Source organism: Arachis hypogaea, chromosome 2 (genome assembly GCF_003086295.3).
Source record: "Arachis hypogaea cultivar Tifrunner chromosome 2, arahy.Tifrunner.gnm2.J5K5, whole genome shotgun sequence".
NCBI classification, from domain to species: Eukaryota; Viridiplantae; Streptophyta; class Magnoliopsida; order Fabales; family Fabaceae; genus Arachis; species Arachis hypogaea.
In genome coordinates this window covers 84,692,411-84,707,330 of record NC_092037.1, presented here as the reverse complement: position 1 = coordinate 84,707,330, position 14,920 = coordinate 84,692,411, and the positions used below count along the sequence as shown (strand labels likewise).

The 14,920-nt window shown below is 36.9% G+C and overlaps 4 pseudogenes; all 4 read right to left on the bottom strand.

The window, feature by feature from the left end:
* Window positions 1-477: 477 nt before the first annotated feature.
* LOC112727163 (uncharacterized) lies at window positions 478-2,316 on the bottom strand (annotated as a pseudogene).
* Window positions 2,317-3,096: 780 nt separating this feature from the next.
* LOC112727159 (uncharacterized) lies at window positions 3,097-4,959 on the bottom strand (annotated as a pseudogene).
* Window positions 4,960-5,815: 856 nt separating this feature from the next.
* LOC112727151 (uncharacterized) lies at window positions 5,816-8,731 on the bottom strand (annotated as a pseudogene).
* Window positions 8,732-9,877: 1,146 nt separating this feature from the next.
* Window positions 9,878-11,418, bottom strand: LOC112727145 (uncharacterized; annotated as a pseudogene).
* Between the last annotated feature and the right edge of the window lie 3,502 nt (window positions 11,419-14,920).

The following is a 14,920-nucleotide window of genomic DNA, read 5'->3' as shown; positions in this document are numbered from 1 at the left end:
TAATTTATATATCTATTTAATTTTATAATATCAAATTATTAAAAATAATTAAATTTTAATTCAATCTCTTAAAAAATTATTTAAATGTATAAATTTATTAAAAGGCTGTAGTATTAAAACTAAATTTATATACTTAAATAAGACAATAATTTTATGCCGTAAAACATAAACGAATACACCAAGATATTTGTTAATTACTCCATACATTATATATGAGTTGCAAGCACTGCGCTGCTAGCGTATTTATATGCTAACAAGAATTCAAGGAGTGGAGTTATTATTTGATAAAAGTGGGTATAAATTTAGAGTACTCACTGTGTACATTTTAACTACTTTGATTGTTAGAATATAATTAGGATCAATTAGTATATCTAAATATTTATTATTATAAAATATTATTTTCGATTCAACATGTCAAATTTTAATATAAAACCGTGCATCACACCGTTTAACAATAGTAGAACAACAAATCGCACATCATGAGATGATGTATTGTATTGTATCACATCATACTATGTTTTCTCCCTAAACATCCAATGTTGTTTAGAGGCAAAAGCCAATATCCAACAACTAACAAAATATCGAAATCTATAACCTATAGAAAGTTAAGACTGCTGAGAAATGGCACTAGTTGCAACCGAAGATACAGAAATTCTCCTTACAGGACGAGAGGACTTCTTCGCATAAGAGGAATTCCACTCCCCACCGTCTTGAGAATAGTCCATTAGATATTCACCACCAAAATCGCTCTTTTCATTTTCATTTTCATCTTCTCCACAGCTACACTCACAGGAAGAATAACCACTCTTCTGGCAACTTACACCACCATCTTCACAACTTTCTTGCACTTTTGCCACCAACACATTTTTCCTTGTCTCTCACCAGCCAGGTATCACCCCCAACGCGATCTCTGCCTCGAAGGGGATTGAGCAATGGTTTCCCAAAAAGCATTACCCCAATCAATCGATAACCGAGGACAAGCAATCTGAATCCAAGCATCCACGGAGTCCTCAAACAATGCAATCTTTGGATGGCTAATCTCAGACATCAAGAAAATAGTGTAAAAGAACCCTTTTTCCTTCATATTCTTTTCCAATCTCTCCAGAATCTTAAGGTTTCCTTGCCTACCCAAAGTCCCCAAAATAACTCCCCAATTCCGAGCTTCCTCCCTCGCTCTCAAAATCGCACATTTCTTAGATTCCTTCATTCCCACGTGATCATACTCTTTCAGAAACAACATCCCAATGTAAGGGTCATACCGAAAAGCCTTAATCCCAAGATTAGCTATCATGATCGCCTCAAGATGAAACCTTCCATCAGCTACAAATACCAAAATGCTATTCTCAGGATTCTCACTAAACGAATCTATTAATGAAACCTTGGGAGCAGTTCAGCGAAGAACCTCACCGGCCGAAAGAGGCTTGGACTGCGGTACCAAAACCCTTAACATTGATTTCTCCAATTCTGGCTTCGCAGCCCTAATTGCATATGCAAACTGAATAATACCATCTAATACGAGGTTCTGGGCGCAAGATTCGAGGTTCAATTTAACGGTATCAACCAAATGGGAAACGTCGATTTTGATGTCGACAAAGACGTAGAGACAGGGGATGGTGGTGGAATCGATGAGGACAAGGCAGCTGTGGCAGTAGTGGATGAGGAGATCGATGGAGAGCACAGCGGCGGAGAAGTCTTCGACATAACAAGCACCGTAGGTGACGTCACCGGCTGTCTTTCCCTTCCACCTCCCTACGCTTCTCCCCAACCCACACCGAATCCGTTTTCAAGTCCACTTTCGGTGCTGGTGTATCATTTTTGGTGCCGCTGAGCGGGTTGTACGTGAGTACCCTTAAGTGAGGAAGTTAGAAGGTGGCCGAATGAGTTTCAGAAAGGCTAAGGAAAAAATGGTTTACAGAAAATTAGAGAGGGAAGAAGGTTGATTGGTCAATGGAGGTTGAGCAAGCTAAGCCAAAGCCAATGCCGAAGTAGCTTGTGAAGAACCAAATCCCCGATTCCATCCTCAACGACGCGGCCCTCAACGCCGCCATCTCCGTTCTCCCTCACAACTACAACTTCGAGGTCTACAAATGCGTTTGGCGTGTTCTTTCCACCGGCGCCAAGCGCGTTGCTTTTCAGTTCTCCGAGGGCCTCCTCATGTACTCCCTCCCTCTCTCCAACATCTTCACTGCCTTCGCCGCCATGACCATAAACACTCTTAAAACATACATTCACTCAATTTATTTTTTTGACTCTAGATAAGTTTTTTTTTTTAGTTAAAACCTTGCATGTTGTTTTTTCCTTAACAAATATTTGCATGTGTTATTGGTTCCTTTTCTGATGGTATGAAGGGATTTCACTAGGCTTTAATCTATTGAAACCCAAAATTTTAAAATAAAAGAAAATTTAGGTACTTCAAAAGTTTTTTTGGAATAAAGAAAAACTCAACACACTAAAGTAGCGTAATATAAAAAATAATACACAAAAAATAATGTAAAAATAAAAATGGCTAATCCATTGTCATCTACGACATTGTCATCAACAACTACATGGATTAGCACTAAATCATTCTTTGTATACCAAAAATTATGGTATATAGAAAATATCTTATCCTCAAATGTTTCATTATTATGTACTAATATAATTTATATATCTATTTAATTTTATAATATCAAATTATTAAAAATAATTAAATTTTAATTCAATCTCTTAAAAAATTATTTAAATGTATAAATTTATTAAAAGGCTGTAGTATTAAAACTAAATTTATATACTTAAATAAGACAATAATTTTATGCCGTAAAACATAAACGAATACACCAAGATATTTGTTAATTACTCCATACATTATATATGAGTTGCAAGCACTGCGCTGCTAGCATATTTATATGCTAACAAGAATTCAAGGAGTGGAGTTATTATTTGATAAAAGTGGGTATAAATTTAGAGTACTCACTGTGTAAATTTTAACTACTTTGATTGTTAGAATATAATTAGGATCAATTAGTATATCTAAATATGTATTATTATAAAATATTATTTTCGATTCAACATGTCAAATTTAAATATAAAACTGTGCATCACATCGTTTAACACTAGTAAAACAACAAATCGCACATCATGAGATGATGTATTGTATTGTATCACATCATACTATGTTTTCTCCCTAAACATCCAATGTTGTTTAGAGGCAAAAGCCAATATGTAGCAACTAAAAAAATATCGAAATCTATAACCTATAGAAAGTTTAAGACTGCTGAGAAATGGCATTAGTAGCAACCAAAGATACAGAAATTCTCCTTACAGGACGAGAGGACTTCTTCACATAAGAGGAATTCCACTCCCCACCATCTTGAGAATAATAGTCCATTGGATATTCACCACCACAATTGCTCTTTCCATTTCAATTTTCATCTTCCCCACAGCAACACTCACAGGAAGAATCACCACTTTTCTGGCAACTTACACCACCATCTTCACAACCTTTTTCCACCTTTGCCGCCAACACATTTTTCTTCTTCTCCCACCAGCCAGGTATCACCCCCAATGTGATCTCTGCCTCGAAGGGATTGAGCACTGGTTTCCCAAAAAGCATCACCCCAATCAATCGATAACTGAGGACAAGCAATCTGAATCCAAGCATCCACGAAGTCCTCAAATAATGCAATCCTTACAGGGCTAATCTCAGACATCAAGAAAATAGTGTAAAGGAACCCTTTTTCCTTCATATTCTTTTCCAATCTCTCCAGAATATTAGGGTTCCCTTGCCTACCCAAACTCCACAAAATAACACTCCAATTCCGAGCTTCCTCCCTCGCTCTCAAAATCGCACATTTCCTAGATTCCTTCATTCCCACGTGATCATACTCTTCCAGAAACAACTTCCCAACGTAAGGGTCATACCTAAAACCTTAATCCCAGGATTAGCTATCATGATTGCCTCAAGATGAAACCTTCCATCAGCTACAAATACCAAAATGCTATTCTCTGGATTCTCACTAAATGAATCCATTAATGAAACCTTCGGAGCAGTGCAGCCAAGAAACTCACCGGCCGAAAGAGGCTTGGACTGCGGTACCAAAACCCTAAACTCTGATTTCTCCAATTCCGGCTTTGCAGCCCTAATCACATATATAAACTAAATAGTACCAGCTAATACGAGGTTCTAGGCACGAGATTCAAGGTTCAATTTAACGGTATCAACAAAATGGGAAAAGTCGATTTTAATGTCGACAAAGACGTAGAGATAGGGGATGGTGGTGGAATCGATGGGGACAAGGCAACTATGGCCGTAGTGGATGAGGAGGTCGATGGAGAGCGTAGCGACGGAGAAGTCGTCGATACAAAAAGCGCAGTAGGTGACGTCACCGGCTGTCTTTCCCTTCCACCTCCCTCAGCTTCTCCCCAACCCACACCGAATCCATTTTCAAGTCCACTTTCGGTGCTGGTGTTTCATTTTTGGCGCCACTGAGCGGGTTGTATGTGAGTACCCTTAAGTGAGGAAGGTAGAAGGTGGTCGAGTGAGTTTCAAAAAGGCTAAGGGAAAAAAGGGTTTACAGAAGATTAGAAAAGGAAGAAGGTTGATTGATCGATGGATGTGGAGCAAGCTAAGGCAACGCCAACGCCGAAGCAATTTGTGAAGAACCAAATCCCTGATTCCATCCTAAATGACGCGGCCCTCAATGATGCCATCTCCGTTCTCCATCAAAACTACAACTTCGAGGTCCACAAATGCATTTGGCACGTTCTTTCCACCACCGCCAAGCGCGTTGCCCTTCAGTTCCCCGAGGGCCTCCTCATGTACTCCCTTCCTCTCTCCAACATCTTCATTGCCTTCGCCGCCATGACCATAAACACCCTTAAAGTATACATTGATTCATTTTATTTTTTTGACTCTAGATAAGTTTTATTTTTTTCAGCTAAAACCTTGCATGTTGTTTTTTTGTTAACAAACATTTGCATGTGTTATTGGTTCCTTTTCTGATGGTGAGAAGTGATTTCACTAGGCTTCAATCTATTGAAACCCAAAATTTTAAAATAAAAGAAAATTTAGGTACTTCAAAAGTTTTTTATTTGAATAAAGAAAAACTCAACGCACTAAAGTAAAGTAATATAAAAAAATAATACACAAAAAATAATTTAAAAATAAAAATGGCTAATCCATTGTCATCTACGACATTGTCATTAACAACTACATTGATTAATACTAAATCATTCTTTGTATACCAAAAATTCTGGTATATAAAAAATATCTTATCATCAAATGTTTCATTTTTATGTACCAATATAATTTATATATATATATTTAATTTTATAATATCAAATTATTAAAAATAATTAAATTTTAATTCAATCTCTTAAAAAATTATTTAAATGTATAAATTTATTAAAAGGCTGTAGTATTAAAATTAAATTTATATACTTAAATAAGACAATAATTTTATGCCGTAAAACATAAACGAATACACCAAGATATTTGTTAATTACTCAATACATTATATATGAGTTGCAAGCACTGCGCTGCTAGCGTATTTATAGACTAAATTTGAGGATATATATTATGCTAACAAGAATTCAAGGAGTGGAGTTATTATTTGATAAAAGTGGGTATAAATTTAGAGTACTCACTGAGTTCATTTTAACTACTTTGCTTGTTAGAATATAATTAGGATCAATTAGCATATCTGAATATTTATTATTATAAAATATTATTTTTGATTCAACGTGTCAAATTTAAATATAAAACTGTGCATCGCACCGTTAATACTAGTAAAACAACAAATCGCACATCATGAAATGATGTATTGTATTATATCACATCATACTATGTTTTCTCCCTAAACATCCAATGTTGTGTAGAGGCAAAAGCCAATATCCAGCAACTAACAAAATATCGAAATCTATAACCTATAAAAAGTTTAAGACTGCTGAGAAATGGCACTAGTAGCAACCGAAGATACAGAAATTCTCGTTACAGGACGAGAGGACTTCTTCACGTAAGAGAAATTCCACTCTTCACCATCTTGAGAATAATAGTCCATTAGATATTCACCACCAAAATCGCTCTTTCAATTTCCATTTTCATCTTCTCCACAACTACACTTACAGGAAGAATCACCACTTTTCTGGCAACTTACACCACCATCTTCACAACCTTCTTGCACCTTTGCCACCAACACATTTTTCTTCTTCTCCCACCAGCCAGGTATCACCCCCAACGCGATCTCTGTGATAAACCACTATTTTATGGTTTATATTATATTTAAGTGAGTGGTTTTTATCAAATTCTTGCCCACTTATTCATATGATTTGCATGATTTTACAATTCCTTCCTAGTTTAGTTCTATGGTTGAAAACTTGCTTCCTAGAGATCCTTTTATTGTATATTTTAATTCTCCTTTATACCATTCGATGCCGTGATCCATCTGTTAAGTGATTCAGGCTTCATAGGGCATGAATGGCTTTGAGAATGGAGAGGAAGCTTGCAAAATGGAAGGAGCACAAGAAATAAAGGAGACAACCAGCGAACAGTGACGCGCACGCAAGGCTGACGCGTGCGCGCAATTTGGACAAAATCACAACGACGCGCATGCGTGCTTGATGCGTACGCGTGAATTGGAGTTCGCGTAAATGACGTGAGCACGTGCCTGATGCCCACGCGTGGAGAGGAAAATTGTCAAATGACGCGTACGCGTGACCGACGCGTACGCATGACATGCGCGATCTGCAGAAATTGCAGAATACGCTGAAGATGATTTTGGGCCGCGTTTTGACCCAGATTTGGGCCCAAAAACACAGACTAAAGTCAGAGATCATGTAGAGACTCAACATATCAGATACAATATTCATAATATACACAACTTTAGAATTAGATGTAGTTTTAGATTGAGAGGCTCTCTCCTCTCTCTTAGGATTAGGATTTATCTTAGGATTTACCTTATTGGGATTATTTCTTCTTCATCACAGGTTCAATGTTCCTTTACTCAATTCTCGTATACTTTTCCATGTTGGATTTGATTTCTTTTATTAATGCAATTTGAGGTATTTCAGACATATGATTTTGATTTAGTTTTCTATATTCTTAGTTCTAGTTGATTAATTGGTGACTCTTGAGTTATAAAACTCATCGTGATTGATAATTGTTATCTTTGCTGATTGATTTAGATCTCTATAACTCTAGTCTTTCCTCAGGAGTTGACTAGGACTTTAGGTATTAAATTGATTTGTCCACTTGACTTACCTTCATAGTTAGAGGTTGACTGAGTGGGAGCAAAAATATAATTCTCATCACCATTGATAAGGATAACTAGGATAGGACTTCCAGTTTTCATATCTTGCCAAGAGTTTTCTTTTCTATTGATTTATTAATTCCTGCAATTTATTTCTCTTGTTCACACCTTTCACCCAAAAATACTGTTTTTCATAACCAATTATAAATCATACTTCCCTATAATTTCTTGAGAAGACGACCCGAGGTTTGAATACTTCGGTTTATAAATTTTATTAGGTTTGTTACTTGTGACAACCAAATGTTTGTACGAAGGAATTTTCTGTTGCTTTAGAAGCTATACTTACAACGCGATTACATTTGTGAATTTCTTTACCGAGAGAAAATCCGTTCGTCACTCTACCTCGAAGGGATTGAGCACTGGTTTCCCAAATGCATCACCCCAATCAAACGATAACCGAGGACAAGCAACCTGAATGCAAGCATCCACAGAGTCCTCAAACAATGCAATCCTTGCAGGGCTAATCTCAGACATCAAGAAAATAGTGTAAAGGAACCCTTTTTCCTACATATTCGTTTCCAATCTCTCCAGAATCTTAGGGTTCCCTTGCCTACCCAAAGTCCCCAACTCGCTCTCAAAATCGCACCTTTCCTAGATTCCTTCATTCCTACGTGATCATACTCTTCCAGAAACAACTTCCCAATGTAAGGGGCATACCTAAAAGCCATAATCCCAGGATTAGCTATCATGATTGCCTCAAGATAAAACCTTCCATTAGTTACAAATACCAAAATGCTATTCTCAGGATTCTCACTAAACAAATCCATTAACGAAACCTTGGGAGCAGCGCAGCCAAGAACCTCACCGACCGAAAGAGGCTTGGATTGCGGTACCAAAACCCTAAACCCTGAAATCTCGAATTCTGGCTTCACAGCCCTAATTACAGATGCAAACTGAATAGTACCAGCTAATACGAGGCTCTGGGCACGCGATTCGAAGTTCAATTTAACGGTATCAACCAAATGGGAAACGTCGATTTTGATGTCGACGAAGACGTAGAGACAGGGGATGGTGGTGGAATCGATGGGGACAAGGCAGCTATGGCCGTAGTGGATGAGGAGGTCCGCGGAGAGCGCAGCAGCGGAGAAGTCGTCGACACAACAAGCGCCGTAAGTGACGTCACCAGCTGTCTTTCCCTTCCACCTCCCTCCGCTTCTCCCCAACCCACACTGAATCCGTTTTCAAGTCCACTTTCGGTACTGGTGTATCATTTTTGGCGCTACTGAGCGAGTTGTATGCGAGTACCCTTAGGTAAGGATGGTAGAAGGTGGCCGAGTGAGTTTCAAAAAGGCTAAGAAAAAAAGAGTTTACAGAAGATTAGAGAGGGAAGAAGGTTGATTGGTCGATGGAGGTGAGCAAGCTAAGCCAAAGCCAACACCGAAGCGATTTGTGAAGAACCAAATCACTGATTCCATCCTCAACGATGCGGCCCTCAACGACGCCATCTCCGTTCTCCTTCACAACTACAACTTCGAGGTCCACAAATGCGTTTGGCACGTTCTTTCACCGCCGCCAAGCACGTTGCCCTTCAGTTCCCTGAGGGCCTCCTCATGTACTCCCTCCCTCTCTCCAACATCTTCATTGCCTTCGCCGCCATGACCATAAACACCCTTAAAATATACATTCACTCATTTTATTTTTTTGACTCTATATAAGTTTTATTTTTTTCAGTTAAAACCTTGCATGTTGTTTTTTCTTTAACAAACTTTTGCATGTGTTATTGATTCTTTTTCTGATGGTATGAAGGGATTTCACTAGGCTTCAATCTATTGAAACCCAAAATTTTAAAATAAAAGAAAATTTAGGTACTTCAAAAGTTTTTTTTTTGAATAAAGAAAAACTCAACACACTAAAGTAGAGTAATATAAAAAAATAATACACAAAAAATAATTTAAAAATAAAAATGGCTAATCCATTGTCATCTACGACATTGTCATTAACAACTACATGGATTAGCACTAAATCATTCTTTGTATACAAAAAATTCTGGTATATAGAAAATATCTTATCATCAAATGTTTCATTTTTATGTACCAATATAATTTATATATCTATTTAATTTTATAATGTCAAATTATTAAAAATAATTAAATTTTAATTCAATCACTTTAACAATTATTTAAATGTATAAATTTATTAAAAGACTGTAATAATAAAATTAAATTTATATACTTAAATAAGACAATAATTTTATGTCGTAAAACATAAATGAATATACCAATATATTTGTTAATTACTCAATACATTATATATGAGTTGCAAGCACTGCGCTGCTGGCGTATTTATAGACTAAATTTGAGTGTGTGTGTGTGTGTATCTATATATATATTATTCTAACATGAATTCAAGGAGTGGAGTTATTATTTAATAAAAGTGGGTATAAATTTAGAGTACTCACTGAGTACATTTTAACTACTTTGATTGTTAGAATATAATTAGGATCAATTAGTATATCTGAATATTTATTATTATAAAATATTATTTTCGATTCAATGTGTCAAATTTAAATATAAAACTGTTCATCGCACCATTTAACACTAGTAAAATAGCAAATCGCACATCATGAGATGATGTATTATATTGTATCACATCATACTATGTTTTCTCCCTAAACATCCAATGTTGTTTATAAGCAAAAGCCAATATCCAGCAACTAAAAAAATATCGATATATATAACCTATAGAAAGTTTAATACTGCTGAGAAATGACACTAGTAGCAACCGAAGATACAGAAATTCTCCTTACAGGACGAGAGGACTTCTTCACATAAGAGGAATTCCACTCCCCACCATCTTGAGAATAATAGTACATTAGATATTCACCACCAAAATTGCTCTTTCAAATTCCATTTTCATCTTCTCCACAGCTACACTTACAGGAAGAATCACTACTTTTCTGGCAACTTACACCACCATCTTTACAACCTTCTTCCACCTTTACCACCAACGCATTTTTCTTCTTCTCCCACCAGCCAGGTAACATCCCCAATGCGATCTCTGCCTAAAAGGGCTTGAGCATTGGTTTCCCAAAAGCATCACCCCAATCAATCGATAACCGAGGACAAGCAATCTGAATCCAAGCATCCACGGAGTCCTCAAACAATGCAATACTTGCAGGGCTAATCTCAGACATCAAGAAAACAATGTAAAGGAATCCTTTTTTCTTCATATTCTTTTTCAATCTCTCCAGAATCTTAGGGTTTCCTTGCCTACCCAAAGTCCCCAAAACAACACCTCAATTCCGAGCTTCCTCCCTCGCTCTCAAAATCGCACCTTTCCTATATTCCTTCATTCCCACGTGATCATACTCTTCCAAAAACAACTTCCTAATGTAAGGGTCATACCTAAAAGCCTTAATCCCATAAATTATATATCATGATCGCCTCAAGATAAAACCTTCCATCAGCTACAAATACCAAAACGCTATTCTCAGGATTCTCACTAAACGAATCCATTAATGAAACCTTGGGAGCAGCGCAGCCAAGAACCTCACCGACCGAAAGAGGCTTGGACTGCGGTACCAAAACCCTAAACCCTGATTTCTCCAATTCCGGCTTCGCAGCCCTAATTGCAGATGCAAACTGAATAGTACCAGCTAATACGAGGTTCTGGGCACGAGATACGAGGTTTAATTTAACAGTATCAACAAAATAGGAAACATCAATTTTGATGTCAATGAAGACGTAGAGACAGGGGATGGTGGTGGAATCGATGGGGACAAGGTAGCTGTGGCCGTAGTGGATAAGGAGGTCCGCGGAGAGCTCAGTGGTGAAGAAGTCGTCGAAACAAGCGCCGTAGGTGACGTCACCGGCTGTCTTTCCCTTCCACCTCCCTCCGCTTCTCCCCAACCCACACCGAATCCGTTTTCAAGTCCACTTTCGGGTGCTGGTGTTTCATTTTTGGCACGGCTGAGCGGGTTGTACGTGAGTATCCTTATATGAGGAATGTAGAAGGTGGCCGAGTGAGTTTCAGAAATCTCAGGAAAAAAAGGGTTTACAGAAGATTATAGAGGGAAGAAGGCTGATGGGTTGATGGAGGTGGAGCAAGCTAAGCCCAAGCCAACGCCGAAGCGGTTTGTGAAGAACCAAATCCTCGATTCCATCCTCAACGACGCGACCCTCAACGCCGCCATCTCCGTTCTCTCTCACAAATACAACTTCGAGGTCCAGAAATGCGTTTGGCGCGTTCTTTCAACCTGCGCCAAGCGCGTTGCTCTTCAGTTCCCCGAGGGCCTCCTTATGTACTCCTTCCCTCTCTCCGACATCTTTACTGCCTTTGCCACTATGACCATAAACACCCTTAAAACATACATTAACTTAATTTATTTTTTTGACTCTAGATAAGTTTTATTTTTTTCAGTTAAAACTTTGCATGTTGTTTTTTCGTTAACAAACATTTGAATGTGTTATTGGTTCCTTTTCTGATGGTGTGAAGGGATTTCACTAGGCTTCAATCTATTGAGACCCAAAATTTTAAAATAAAAGAAAATTTAGGTACTTCAAAAAAATTTTTTGAATAAAGAAAAACTCAACACACTAAAGTAGAGCAATATAAAAAAATAATACACAAAAAATAACGTAAAAATAAAAATGGCTAATCCATTGTCATCTACGACATTGTCAATAACAACTACATGGATTAGCATTAAATCATTTTTTGTATTCCAAAAATTCTGGTATATAGAAAATATCTTATCCTCAAATGTTTTATTTTTATGTACCAATATAATTTATATATCTATTTAATTTTATAATGTCAAATTATTAAAAATAATTAAATTTTAATTCAATCACTTAAAAAATTATTTAAATGTATAAATTTATTAAAATACTGTAGGATTAAAATTAAATTTATATACTTAAATAAGACAATAATTTTATGTCGTAAAACATAAACGAATACACTAACATTTTTGTTAATTACTCAATACATTATATATGAGTTGCAAGCACTACGCTGCTAGCGTATTTATAGACTAAATTTGAGTATATATATTATGCTAACAAGAATTCAAGGAGTGGAGTTATTATTTGATAAAAGTATGTATAAATTTAGAGTACTCACTGATTACATTTTAACTACTTTGATTGTTAGAATATAATTAGGATCAATTAGTATATTTGAATATTTATTATTATAAAATATTATTTTCGATTCAACGTGTCAAATTTAAATATAAAACTGTGCATCGCACCGTTTAACACTAGTAAAACAACAAATCGCACATCATGAGATTTGTATTGTATTGTATCACATCATACTATGTGGTGCACGAAATTGTGATCACACTTTTCACAAAAACGCACAACTAACCAGCAAGTGTACTAGGTCGTCCAAATAATACCTTACGTGAGTAAGGTTCGATCCCACGGAGATTGCCGGCTTAAAGCAAGCTATGGTTATCTTGTAACTCTTAGTCAGGAGATTAATAATAAAAAGGATTTTGTTTGTGAAAAGTAAAAGAGCATGAAAAGAATGGTACTTGTTATTCAATAATAGAGAGCAGGTTGAGGTTTCGGAGTTGCTCTGTCTTTTGAATTTCTGCTTTCCTACTATCTTCTTCTTCCAAAAATGCATGTCCCTTCCATGGCAGGCTGTATGTTGGTGGATCACCGTTGTCAATGGCTACCATCCGTCCTCTCAGTGAAAACATGTCTTCTACGATTTCCCGCATGGCTAATCATCTGTCAATTCTCACTTGTGTCGGAATATGATACATTTATCCTTTTGCACACTGTCACTGCGCCCAATATTCGCGAGTTTGAAGCTCGTCACAGTCATCTCATCCCAGATCCTACTCGGAATACCACAGACAAGGTTTAGACTTTTCAGATCTCAAGAATGCTGCCAATTGGTTCTAGCCTCTACCACAAAGGTTCTGATCTCATGAGTTTGAGTGCTCTGTTGTCAAGAGATACAGGTCAAACTCCCCAAGAGATACGCACTCAAGCTGTCGCCCAATGACTACGTTGAGCTCATGTAGAATGGAAGTGGTTTTCAGGCACACGTTCATAAGTTGGGGAATGATGATGAGTGTCACGGATCATCACATTCTCCATGTTGAAATACGAGTGAGTATCTTAGAATAGAAACAAACGTGATTGAATAGAAAAAAGTAGTAATTGCATTAATCCATGAAAACACAGCAAGCTCCTCATCCCACCTATGGGGTTTAGAGGTTCATACTGTAGAAGATACAATTGGGCTGAGCTTCCTAGCTTTCACGTGCATGTGCCATTTCGGGAGTTAAACACCAGCTTGGATGCCAGTTTGGGCGTTTAACTCCAGCTTTGGTGCCAGTTCTGGCGTTTTACGCAAAAAAGGGGTCTCTAGTGGGCGTTTAAATGCCAGTTTGGCCCATCAAATCTCGGAAAAAGTATGGACTATGATATATTGCTGGAAAACCCAAGATGTCTACTTTCCAACACAATTCAGAGCACACTAATTAGGCTTTTGTAGCTTCATAAAATCCATTTCGAGTGCAGGAGGGTCAGAATCCAACAGCATCTGCAGTCATTTCTCAGCCTCTGAATCATATTTTTGCTCAGGTCCCTCAATTTCAGCCAGAAAATACCTAAAATTATAGAAAAAAAACACAAACCCATAGTGAAGTCCAGAAATGTGATTTTTGAACAAAAACTAATAAAATATGACCAAAAAGTGAATGAAACATGTTAAAAACTATATGAAAATACTATCAAAAGGCGTATAAAATATCTGCTCATCACAACATCAAACTTAAACTGTTGCTTATCCCCAAGCAACTAGAAAAATAAAATAGGATGAAAAGAAGATTATGTTGCAATAAAATCTCTGCGAGTCTTTAATGAAGCTCAAGTTCAAATTAGATGAACGGGGCTTAGAGCTTTTTGCTTCTGAATAGTTTGGCATCTCATTTTATCCCTTGAAGTTCAGAATGATTGGCATCCATAGGAACTCAGAATTCAGATAGTGTTATTGATTCTCCTGGTGAAGTATGTTGATTCTTGAACACATCTACTTATGAGTCTTGGCTGTGATCCTAAGCATCTTGTTTTCCAGTATTACCACCGGATACATAAATGCCACAGACATATAACTGAGTGAACCTTTTCAGATTATGACTCAGCTTTGCTAGAGTCCCCAGTTAGAGGTGTCTAGAGTTCTTAAGCACACTCTTTTTCTTTGGATCACGACTTTAACCACTCAGTCCCAAGCTTTTCACTTGGACCTTCATGACACAAGCACATGGTTAGGGACAGCTTGATTTAGCCACTTAGGCCAGGATTTTATTCCTTTGGGCCCTCCTATCCACTGATGCTCAAAGCATTGGATCCTCTTTACCCTTGCCTTTTAGTTTAAAGGATCACTGGCTTTTTTTGCTTGCTTCTTTCTTTTTTTTGACTATTTTGTATTTTTTACTGCTTTTTCTTGCTTCAAGAATCAATTTTATGATTTTTCAGATTATCAGTAACATTTCTCTTTTTTTCATTATTCTTTCAAGAGCCAACAATTTTAACATTCATAAACTTCACTATAAAAATTATGCACTATTCAAGCATTCATTCAGAGAGCTAAAGTAATGCCACCACATATAAATAATTTGAATTTTTCTTATTATATACTCGAGATATTTGCACCCTTGCTTTTCTAAA